This window comes from Microtus oregoni, unplaced genomic scaffold (genome assembly GCF_018167655.1).
Source record: "Microtus oregoni isolate MIOR12 unplaced genomic scaffold, Mior012 000032F_ref0000030, whole genome shotgun sequence".
Lineage (NCBI taxonomy): Eukaryota > Metazoa > Chordata > Mammalia > Rodentia > Cricetidae > Microtus > Microtus oregoni.
In genome coordinates, this window is record NW_024543091.1 from 24416520 (window position 1) to 24426730 (window position 10211).

Below are 10211 nucleotides of genomic sequence, written 5' to 3' on the forward strand. Positions count from 1 at the left end.
GGCTTGTTTTTTTAGTTGTTTGAAGGTGGCAGGGAGGAAGGGAGGGAAAGAGAGAGAGAGAAAGTAAGAACCTCATCTGTATTTGTTTGATTGTTTTGTTTTCTTTTTTGAGACAGGGTTTCTCTATGTAGCACTGATTATTCTGGACATAGCTCTGTAGAACAAACTGGCCCCAAGCCCACAGAGATTCTCCAGCCTCTGCCTCCCGAGTGTTGGGGTCAAAAGCATGTACCACCATACCTGGCCTTTATTTTTATTTAATATTTTTGATCGTCAGTCTAGCCTTTAACTGCCACGCCATCTTTATTTTGATAAAGTGTTTCTCTCTCTCTCTCTCTCTCTCTCTCTCTCTCTCTCTGTGTGTGTGTGTGTGTGTGTGTGTGTGTGGTTTTTCAAGACAGGGTTTCTCTTCATAGCCCTGGCTGTCTTGGTACTCCCTCTGTAGATCAGGCTGCCTTGAACTTATAGAGATCTGCCTCCCAAGTGCTGGGATTAAAGTGTGCCACCAAGGCCGGGCATGTGTATGTGTTTGTGAATGTGAGTGCCAAGCCCTCAGCAGCCAGAAGGGGATGTTGGGTCACTTGGAGCTGGAATTACAAGTGGTTGTGAGCTGACTAAAGTCTGTGGGGAACAGAAACCCCGGGCCTCTGCAGAAGCCATGTCTTAGTTTCTCTTGCTGTGAAAAAGACCATGACCAAAAGCAACTTGGGGAGGAAAGGGCTTGCACTTCCTGATGGCAGTGCACTATTGAGGAAGCTAAGGCAGAACTGAAGCAGCAAAGGGACATGAAGGAAGGAACTGAAGCACAGACCACAAGGAACATTGCTTACTGTCTCGCTCTTCGTGGCTCTCTTTGTGGCTTTCTCAGCCAGTTTCCTTCTACAACCCGGGACAACGTGTGCAAAAGAGGCACCACCCACATGGTTACCCAAATGCTTTAGGGTCGTTTCCTTATCTGGAACAAGAGACAGGCAACTAACTTGATGGGGAAGCCCCTTCAGCCAATGACCTTTGAGAAGCTGGACCAGGTTGGTATGACTTTGGGTACCAAAAAGCGGTGGTTCTGCCTGCTTGGCCCCTCTTTTTCCTGCATGCCACACCTGGATGTTGGACCCCGTTTCTATTTTCTCATTGTGATCCATGGGTTTCCCTTCTAATAGAGAAAAACCTTAGCATACGCTATTTGGAGCTAGTGTGGGATTATTTGATCCGCGTTCTCCCATCTGACGCCTTCTGCATTGCTAACTCACTGTCGCAGAGTCTCAAAACGGAGAGGTGCTGTGGCTAAAATTTTTTCCCTGGGGGACATAAACAACATCTACCCTTCCTCCCACGGTCCCAGTGACAAATGGAGAAACCATCCCCCAAAGTCCACTCTGGGGAACCAGTTAGTTTTGGGGACTTACTTAAAACACATAAGTAAGGGATTACTTACAGGAATGTGGGTGCTGCCTCTCCCCAAAAAACCTGTACTGGAAACTTTTCACCCATCAAGGTTGATGGTTTTCCCATAGTAACATAGCTGGAGAATCCTTCCCTCCTCACCCCACCCCCACACCTCATTATCCTGGCCAATATAGTCTAGCCCCTCCCCGAGGCCACATGCAATTAGGGAAGAATTACATGTAACAGGTGGTATGTATGGAGAATGCTGGGTAAGCAGTCTGCAAGCCCAGCTGGGATGATCCTTTGCTAGCCAGCACAGCTGAACGCCTAGAGGTGACAGTTGTTTGGCTACAAGGATGGTCACGTGCAACAGGTCACACACCATGGGCAGGAGTGAAAACTGAATACACCTTTTGGGTAATAATTCATCTGGGAGCGCATCAGTTCCCTTCCTATCCATAGAGGATGTGTTCTAAGACTCCTAAAGATACAGCTCCAAACAGTACCAAGGCCTATATGGTCTGTTATGCATGTACATGTATTACTATGACAACGTTTAATTTCCAGCACCATGTGGTAGCTCACAACCATGTATATATAATTTCAGTTCCAGGGGGATCCAATGCCCTCTTTGGACTTCCTCAAGCACCAGGCACATATGTGGTGTACATGCATAGATACAGACAAAACATACAGAATAAACACATCTAACATTTTAAAATTTAAGCATAGTAAGAGACTGGCAACAACAAGGATTGAATGAGTGTAATGATACACTGCAATAAAAAAATGTGAGTGTGATTTCTCTTGAAAGAACAAGACAATAGTATTTGCAGACTATGAGTAGTGGAAACAGTGGCAAACAAGCCACAGATGAAAAGGATGACTGATATAATTCAAAAGATATGCAAGGCTGGCATGGCAGCACATGACTGGTACCAGCTGCTTGGTAGGCTAAGGCAGGAGGATCACATGGGCTCAGGAGTTTGAGGCTAGCCTGGGTAGCACAGTGACACCCTGCCTCTGGGAGAAAAACAAACTAACAAAAACACTTTGAGCTGGTAAAACCATCACTAGAAATTTATTATTGAGATTAACCAGATGAGGAAAACATAAAGGGCTGGAGAGATGGCTCTGCAGTTGAGAGTGCTGGTTGCTCTTGCAGAGGACTGAGTTCGACTTCCAGCACCCACATGGTGCCTCACAACCATCCCTAACTACTGTCCCCAAGGGAGTTGACACTCGCGTCTGACTTCCATGGGCACCAGGGATGCACATGGTGCACAGAAATATATGCATGTAAAATACATAAAGATAAATAAATCTAAACTAAAAACTTTTTTTAAACTATAAATAAGGCAGGCAGTGGTGGTGCGCCCCTTTAATCCCAGCACTTGGGAGGGAGAGGCAGGTGGATCTCTGTGAGTTCGAGGCTAGTTTGGTCTACAGAGTTCCAGAACAAGCTCCAGAAAGCTACACAGAGAAACCCTGTCTCGAAAAACAAAACAAAACAAAACAAAAGATGTTTCTGGGAGCTGAAATGTGGCTCAGTTGGAGGGAGGGGGTACCTGCTGCATAGGCTTTGGGTTTGATACCACCACATATGCCTGCCATGGCGAGACAGTCTGTTACAGTCTGTTAATCCCAGTACTGGGGAGGTGGAGGAAGAACACTGCTAGTCTAGAATAGTTTAATGGAAAAGAAAAGAAAAAAAAGGGGCTGGAGAGATGGCTCAGAGGTTAAGAGCATTGCCTGCTCTCCAAAGGTCCTGAGTTCAATTCCCAGCAACCACATGATGGCTCACAACCATCTGTAATGGAGTCTTGTGCCCTTTTCTGGCCTGCAGGCATACATACAGACAGAATATTGTATACATAATAAATAAATATTTATTTTTTTTAAAAAAAAGAAAAGAAAAGGCAACAAATCTATCTTTTTCCATGGTGGAGTTGTTACAGAAGAATGTTTGGTGACATTGGAAATCCAGGATTTTGTTAAATGAAGAAAAGATACAAAATTCTTTATGTATGTATCTTTTTAGTACTGTTTCCTCTTAGCTGTCTTTCCTCCTATGGTTTTCATAAGATAACCCAACAGAGACAAATTAAGGAAGGAAAGATCTCTTTTTAGCTCAAAATTCCAGGCTACAGTCCATCGTTGCTGGGAAGTCAGGGCAGCAGAAGCAGCTGGATCACACACCGCGGTGAGGGGCAGACAGGGAAGGCATAGGATGTCCCCTCCCCTCCAGGAAAAGGCAATGCTGCCATTCAGGTGGGTCTTCCTCCTTGAATTTGCTCAGTTACAAAAATTCCCCAGAGGCATGCCCACTGATTGACTTGATCTAGACAGTTTCTCATTGAGACTTTCTTTCCAGGTGACTTTAGACTGTGGCCTGTTGACCAAGCTAGCCATCACAGCTCCAGTTTTGTTTAACGTAGTGTTCAATGTAGTGCATGTGTTTACCGATTTAGAAAAAAAGACGAACTGGCAATTTGCGGAAATGCTTCCTGCTTCTGGTGGACTTCTACATACTCAGTTGAGATTTTAAAAGTTACATTTGCACATTTCTCAGGGTTCTCAACAAGCACGTGCTATTTGTAACAAGAGAGAAGCAAAAGCTTGTTTTTTCTAAAAATATTTACTTGTGTGAGTGTGTGTGTTTGGCACAAATGTGGAGGTCAGAGGAAGACCTGTGGAAATTAGTTCTAGATTCTTCTACTACATGGATCCTGTCTCAGGTTGTTAGATTTGGCAACAAGTGCCTTTGCCAGCTTTGCCATCTCACCAGGGTGAGAAACAAGTGATTTTAAAAAGCATTAGGCAATTACAGCTTATTGTCTTATGAAAGCCTCTGCAGATTTTACCATGCAATGTCATGACATTTTTCCTTTAGAATCACAGTTGGATTCATATTGAAATCAATGAAGCTGGCTGCCTGAAAGATAAATTAGACTGGGGAAGCCCACAGTCCTCGGCTTAAGGAGGCAGCTCTCTTCCTCTGCCTGTTCTCCTCCTGCCTCCTTGCAGCCCAGCACCCATGAGTCCTGCCCAGATCTTACACAGGTTTGTTTTGCTCCTTTTTTACCTCTGGCTCTGCCACTCAGTCCCTCCTCCTGCTGATAGGAGCCTGTCTGGTCTTGTCCGCTGGATGAATCATGCCTCAGAAATGGAAAAAGCCTGGAGGCCAGGGCCCATTTTTGTTGACGAGCTGGGGCCCAGTTCCAAGGGTGACATTAATGTGCATGCTAAAGATTTTGCTGTAGGTCCCAGGCTGGAAGGTGGGTGTGAGTCCTGCTCTGTTTCTGGGCTGTGGGACCAAGGCCCTGCATGCCCCATGAGTGAAGGGGCCAAACACCAGTGAGCAAAAGCCTGCTTCTCCTTTGGGGTCCTGTGGTCCCCCCATCTCTCAGGTCTCTATGCAGACCTCCCCAGATCTCCACACTGGAGAAGTTCCCTTGCTAGCAGAAGATCTGGAAGGCTGTATCCCAAACCCTGCTCGAGCATGCCTGGATCCCGTGGAGGCCCAGCGTAGTCTCGTATGAGAACAAGATCAGGGGTCAGTCGGATTTAGACTCGGATCTCAGCTTCACTTCAGATTGACAGTGTTATTGGATGTCACTGAGGGTGGGACTCATCTATAAATGATAACAAAAGTCACTTCCGCACACCAAGCCTATGCCAGGAATGGCTCTCCCTGCTCTGCTTATATGGGCTCGCTTGGTCCATGCAATCATAGGCAACTATGCGGATCATTATGTCTGTCTTACAGATGGGAAAAAGGAGGCATAGAGTAGTTAATTTGTTTCAAGATCACAGAAAGTGTGCCTGAAGTCCATGCTGTCTTTCTCTCTCTCTTTTTTAAAATAGGGTCTTGCTATGTTGCCTGGGATATTTCATACCCTTCCACCTCAGCCTCTTGAGTGCTGGGATTATAGGCATGCATCACCATGCCTTGCTTGTGAGTCTGTGTTTTTAATGATGGGCTTGGAGAGTGTTATCATAAGATGCATAACAATATAACTATGGTTTATTAGCTCACTCAATGCCAGGCACTATGCTACATGCTATTTAGAAGTTTCCTTATTTGCTCTTCCCACTGCCTGGCTGAGGCAGGGACTATTGTTACATGCTAACATTGATCTGGCAGGACTGTCGTCTGTACACAAGGCCCTGTGTGAAGGGTTGGGTCTTTGGAGATGGATGCAGCATAAGGAGTGAAGATGTTTCCTTAAATAACTGATTCATGGCAGAATCATAGCTGGGTAGAGCTGGAAGAGCGCCTAGAGGTCATGTGGTTTAAACTCGTTTTCAAGGATGGCAAGAACTGACTTGCGTTGCTTATTCCCCAAAGGGTTTGAGGGAAAGGCTCAGTGCGATACTAAAAACAACTGCGTTTACTCTGCTCAGCCTTCTAGGCAGGTGCTACTGTTACCTCATTTCACACACAGGGAAACCATGATGCTGAGAAGTTCAGTGAGCAGTTTACCCAACATCATGCAGCTAGTAAGTGATGGGGCTAGGGCTTTGGCACAGTGGATCCCCTATTCTTTGGGTACCAGCCCAGCTCTGGAGAGCGGTTAGGACCCCTGAGATGAAGGAGTTGTACTAGGTGGGGTGGGGGTAAGTGCTTTCAAGATGGCGAGGTGCTGTTCAGACACAAACTGTTATCAGAAAGGGACAAGGGACTCAAGAAGAGCTGTGGCGTAAGAAGATCTCCAGGAGGAGACAGCAAGTGCTTGTATCTGGACCTACCTGCATTTCTGGGACTGAGGAGTGTCTGGTGTGTGTGGTGGGGGTTGAGGTTTCCTTGAATCCTTCTCCAGTAGCAGAAAATGACAGATAAGCTAGCTGGTGCCTTGGCCAGGTGAAATGGCCAGAGGCACAGGTAGCCTTAGGCACTTAAGCAAGAGCTGACTGGGTTGGGGCAAGCGGGAGGAGATAAGGGAAGATTAGGGAGCAGCTGGCCTCAGATTCAAACCCTGGCATTCTAGCACTTTCTGGTTAGAGGGTCACAGACAAGCTGCTCCACATTTCCCGCCTCAGTTCTTCGGTGGCAGATGGAAATAATAGTCTGCTCGAGTAAACAGAACTAGCCTGTGTGAAGCAGCTGCTCTGACCCCCGACACAGAAAAGCATTCAATGAGAGCTTACTATTGGCACTTTCATGACTAGAATCCCGGACACCTGGCTGGAACTGCTGTCCAGAGAAGGACGGTGGAGCCCAGCAGCCCCACTGTTCAGTCTGCTCTCCTGACCGCACTCCGGCAGGGCTGAACTGGTCTGCAAAGTAACACACGCTGGCTGCCGTCTCTTCACTGTCTCAGTGCTGCCCATGATCAGATCTGGATTTCAGGGAAAAGCCAGGACTGGGAGGCAGGGAAAGTAGAGGCCAATGGCTGCCCATCCTGTGAACCTGGGCTAACGCAGTCTGCTGAATCTGGGCTAACACAGTCAGTCCATCGGTAATTTCTTGGTTGTTACTCTAATTTCTGATATTTTCCTTTTACCAGTATTTTTTTGAATTTCTAATATTCTCTCTCTCTCTCTCTCTCTCTCTCTCTCTCTCTCATCAGTTCAAACTAGCCTCACACTCATAGTAATTCTCCTGCCTCAGCTTCCTAAGTTCTGGGTTCATAAGCTGTCATGCTTAGCTCTGAACCCTTCTCAATGAACCTTCTGCCCACCCACCTTCAGCCCTGTTCACAGTGCTGTTATTCTCAGAGGCACATGCACCCATGCGGAGAAAACACATATAGTATGGGCATTTCTCTTTTGAACAGGATAATAGCACAGTAGGAGGCATACTAGGGGAAGGAAAGGAAGAGGACATATACTGACAGACACCCCTCCATGGAATCAGGCTTGGTCAAGGAGCCTGCATGTCTTCATCGCACAGTCCTGAAAGGAATGTACTAAACTCCATTGCATAAGTGAAACTTGCTTGGAGCCACAGTCAGCCTGCAGCCATGGGAATCCAGCTGGAAACCTGTTCAACACCAGAGTCAGCTCTTCTTTCATGCCATATGAGAGGATCTAATATGAGTGTCTTCAATAGAGAGCTAAAATGAGTGTCTTTATTGGGGTTTGAAAATGATATAAGACCTCTCTACAAAAACCCGAGAAAGCTCATTGCATCAGAGCTGTGGGACTGAGACAGCCTGGTTTGGAAAGAGGGCTGTCTTCCATGGAAGGCAGAGCCATTCTGCTAGCAGGATAACACACTCTCTAGGGAGCAAAGGGCTGGAGAAGGCCGGCCACTCTGCCTTTAGGCCAGGGAGAAAGCTTCAGCTCACCACTATCAGTGAGCCCACGATGATGAGGATGCAATTGCTCGCAATTTTTGTTTTCAATTGCTCAGTGGCTTTCTGTCTAGGGAGAGGGCAAGGGGTCTGAAACACAAGGAACTATTTCTGGACTCTGGCCTTTGGATGTGCAGCCTAATCCTGTTTACACATCCTCTCTTCAGATTTGCACAGCCAGACCACAGAAATATCAACCTCCGAGGCCAGGTAAATAGAGGCAACCAAATAGTCTCCATTCGGCAGATGGCCATTGAGCAAGTACGGGGATCCCAGAGCCCTGTAGTAAGTACTGTTGACCCCTGACCTCAGGCTGCTAGCCGAGGCCTAGCCCTGCAGTGGGGTGAGGAGTGGGGGATGGGGAGTGGGGGGGACGACCATGCAATCCAGCTCAGAGGCCCTTGGATTATTCTAGTTTGTTACAGTATCAAACTGAGTTGAGGAGGGTAAGAGGAGGAAGAAGAAGTCTCATACACAGCAGAGGATATTTGAATGAACCAGGTCTCATGTAGAAAAGAAAATCGGAATAAGGGGCCCATGGCCAGACTTTTAAAATTATTTTCTTCAGCTCATCAGGTGGGAAAAGAATGTAAGGATGTAGCAGGGTCTAAAGGACTGTGAAGTGGCCTTTACTTAAGAGGCAGACACACTTTCATGGCTGCCAGTTTGTGCCCAGGGTGTCAGTTTAAGAGGGAGATGGAGGTATGGAGGAAGGGAGAGAGAAAGAAAGGAGAGAAAAAGGGAGGGAGGGAGAGAGAGAGAGAGAGAGAGAGAGAGAGAGAGAGAAGAGACAACCCTGTGCTTGAGAGTTAGGGGAGGGAGTCCGGGGCCACAGGGCTGAGCCCAGTCTAGTTTGTTTCTCTGTTGCTGTGCTAATCACTGTGGCCCAAAGTGACAGAGACAGAAGTGTTTGTTTGGCTTACATCTCCAGGCCACAGTCCATCAGTGATGGAAGCTCAGGCAAGAGCATAAGGAAGGAACCTGCAGGCAAGAACGGAAGCAAGATCACGAAGGAACACTACCGACTGGTTTGCTACTTATGGCTCACTCAACTTGCTTTTTTATACCACCTGCCCAGGGGTGGCACTACCCCCAGTGGGCTGAGTCCCCCATCCATCAGCAATCAAGAAAATATCCCATAGACTTCCTTACAGATAATCTGATGGAGGCATTTTTTTCAACTGAGGTTTTCTTCCCAGATGACTCTAACTTGTGACGAGTTTACAAAACCAAAATAAAATGAAATCAAACAAACAAAAACTAACCAACACAGCTGGTCAAAAGCTTTTTTTTTGTTTGTTTGTTTCGTTTTTCAACCTGAAGCCTCAGCACAAAATGAGTCAAGTTTCCCCTGTCCATCAGTTATTTCAGAGGTGTTGGCTGTAGAAATTTCATCTTCAGGGGCTGGAGAGATGGCTCAGTGGTTAGGAGCACTAGTTGTTCTTTCAGAGGTTTTGAGTTCAATTCCCAGCAACCACATGATGTAGGAGTACATGTAGACTCAGGACTCATATACATAAAATACAAAAAAAAAAATCTTAAAAAGAAAACAAAACGCGCATCTTCAGTCCTTATTTCCAAGGCCATTTTTGTTTAATATTGTGGGGATCTGAAAATCGGTGAAGTTGTGCAGCAGAATAGAAGAGAATTTGAGAAGAGGCCTGATCCTCCACTCATCGTAATCCCAGCGTCTCCTAACTGGCCTCTGCGCTTCTGTTCTTGCTTCCTGAGGTATGTTCTCAACCCATCAGGGAGCAGGCAATGTGATCTTTTTTTTAAAAAAAGAAAGAAGCACTATCTTGTCACTTTCCTATTTAGAACTCTCCAGATGCCATCCCAGAGTAAACTGAGCCGTTGCATAGGTCACTGAGCCCACGTGACTTGCCTCCTGCTGACTTAATTCTTTAGAACTTCCTACAGTCTGCAGCACACTGCTTTCCGTTCAGAGCTCAGCAGATGGTCAGAATCTTTGTACCAGCTATTCCCTTTGCCCCGCCTTTGTTCCGGTCACCTGTCATGGAGGTCTTTTCTGACCACCCGAACCAAGTCTCCTAGTCCAAACCCACATCCTTGTTTTATAGCAAATGCTAATGATACGACTCCAACTGCTTCCTCCACACGAACCCCAGGACAGAAAGAAAAGGCCAATACCAAGAAATCCCTGATGCTAACCAATGCCTGATACGTGGATGATCATTCCCTGGATAAATTCTGTTTTCAAATCCTAACAATTCTGTGACGTATGTGAGACAACGAGGTTCTGCAGGCTCAGGACCAGAGACTATTTCAATCATGCTATGACCGCTGCCCCTTAGCTCTTTAATCTTACACACTTAATCCCCTTTTTCTTGGGAGGTCTGACCAGCCTTTCACTTCCTACTCAGTGCTGCGGCTCTCACGCCCTCCCAAATTTCGGAGGCTCAGAGACGTAGAGACCTTTTTCAAAAGTGGATCTTTTGGGAGCTCTTACTCCTTCCCTGCCCTCCCCGCATCCTAGGCAGAAAGTATCCCACACCGTCAGTCATA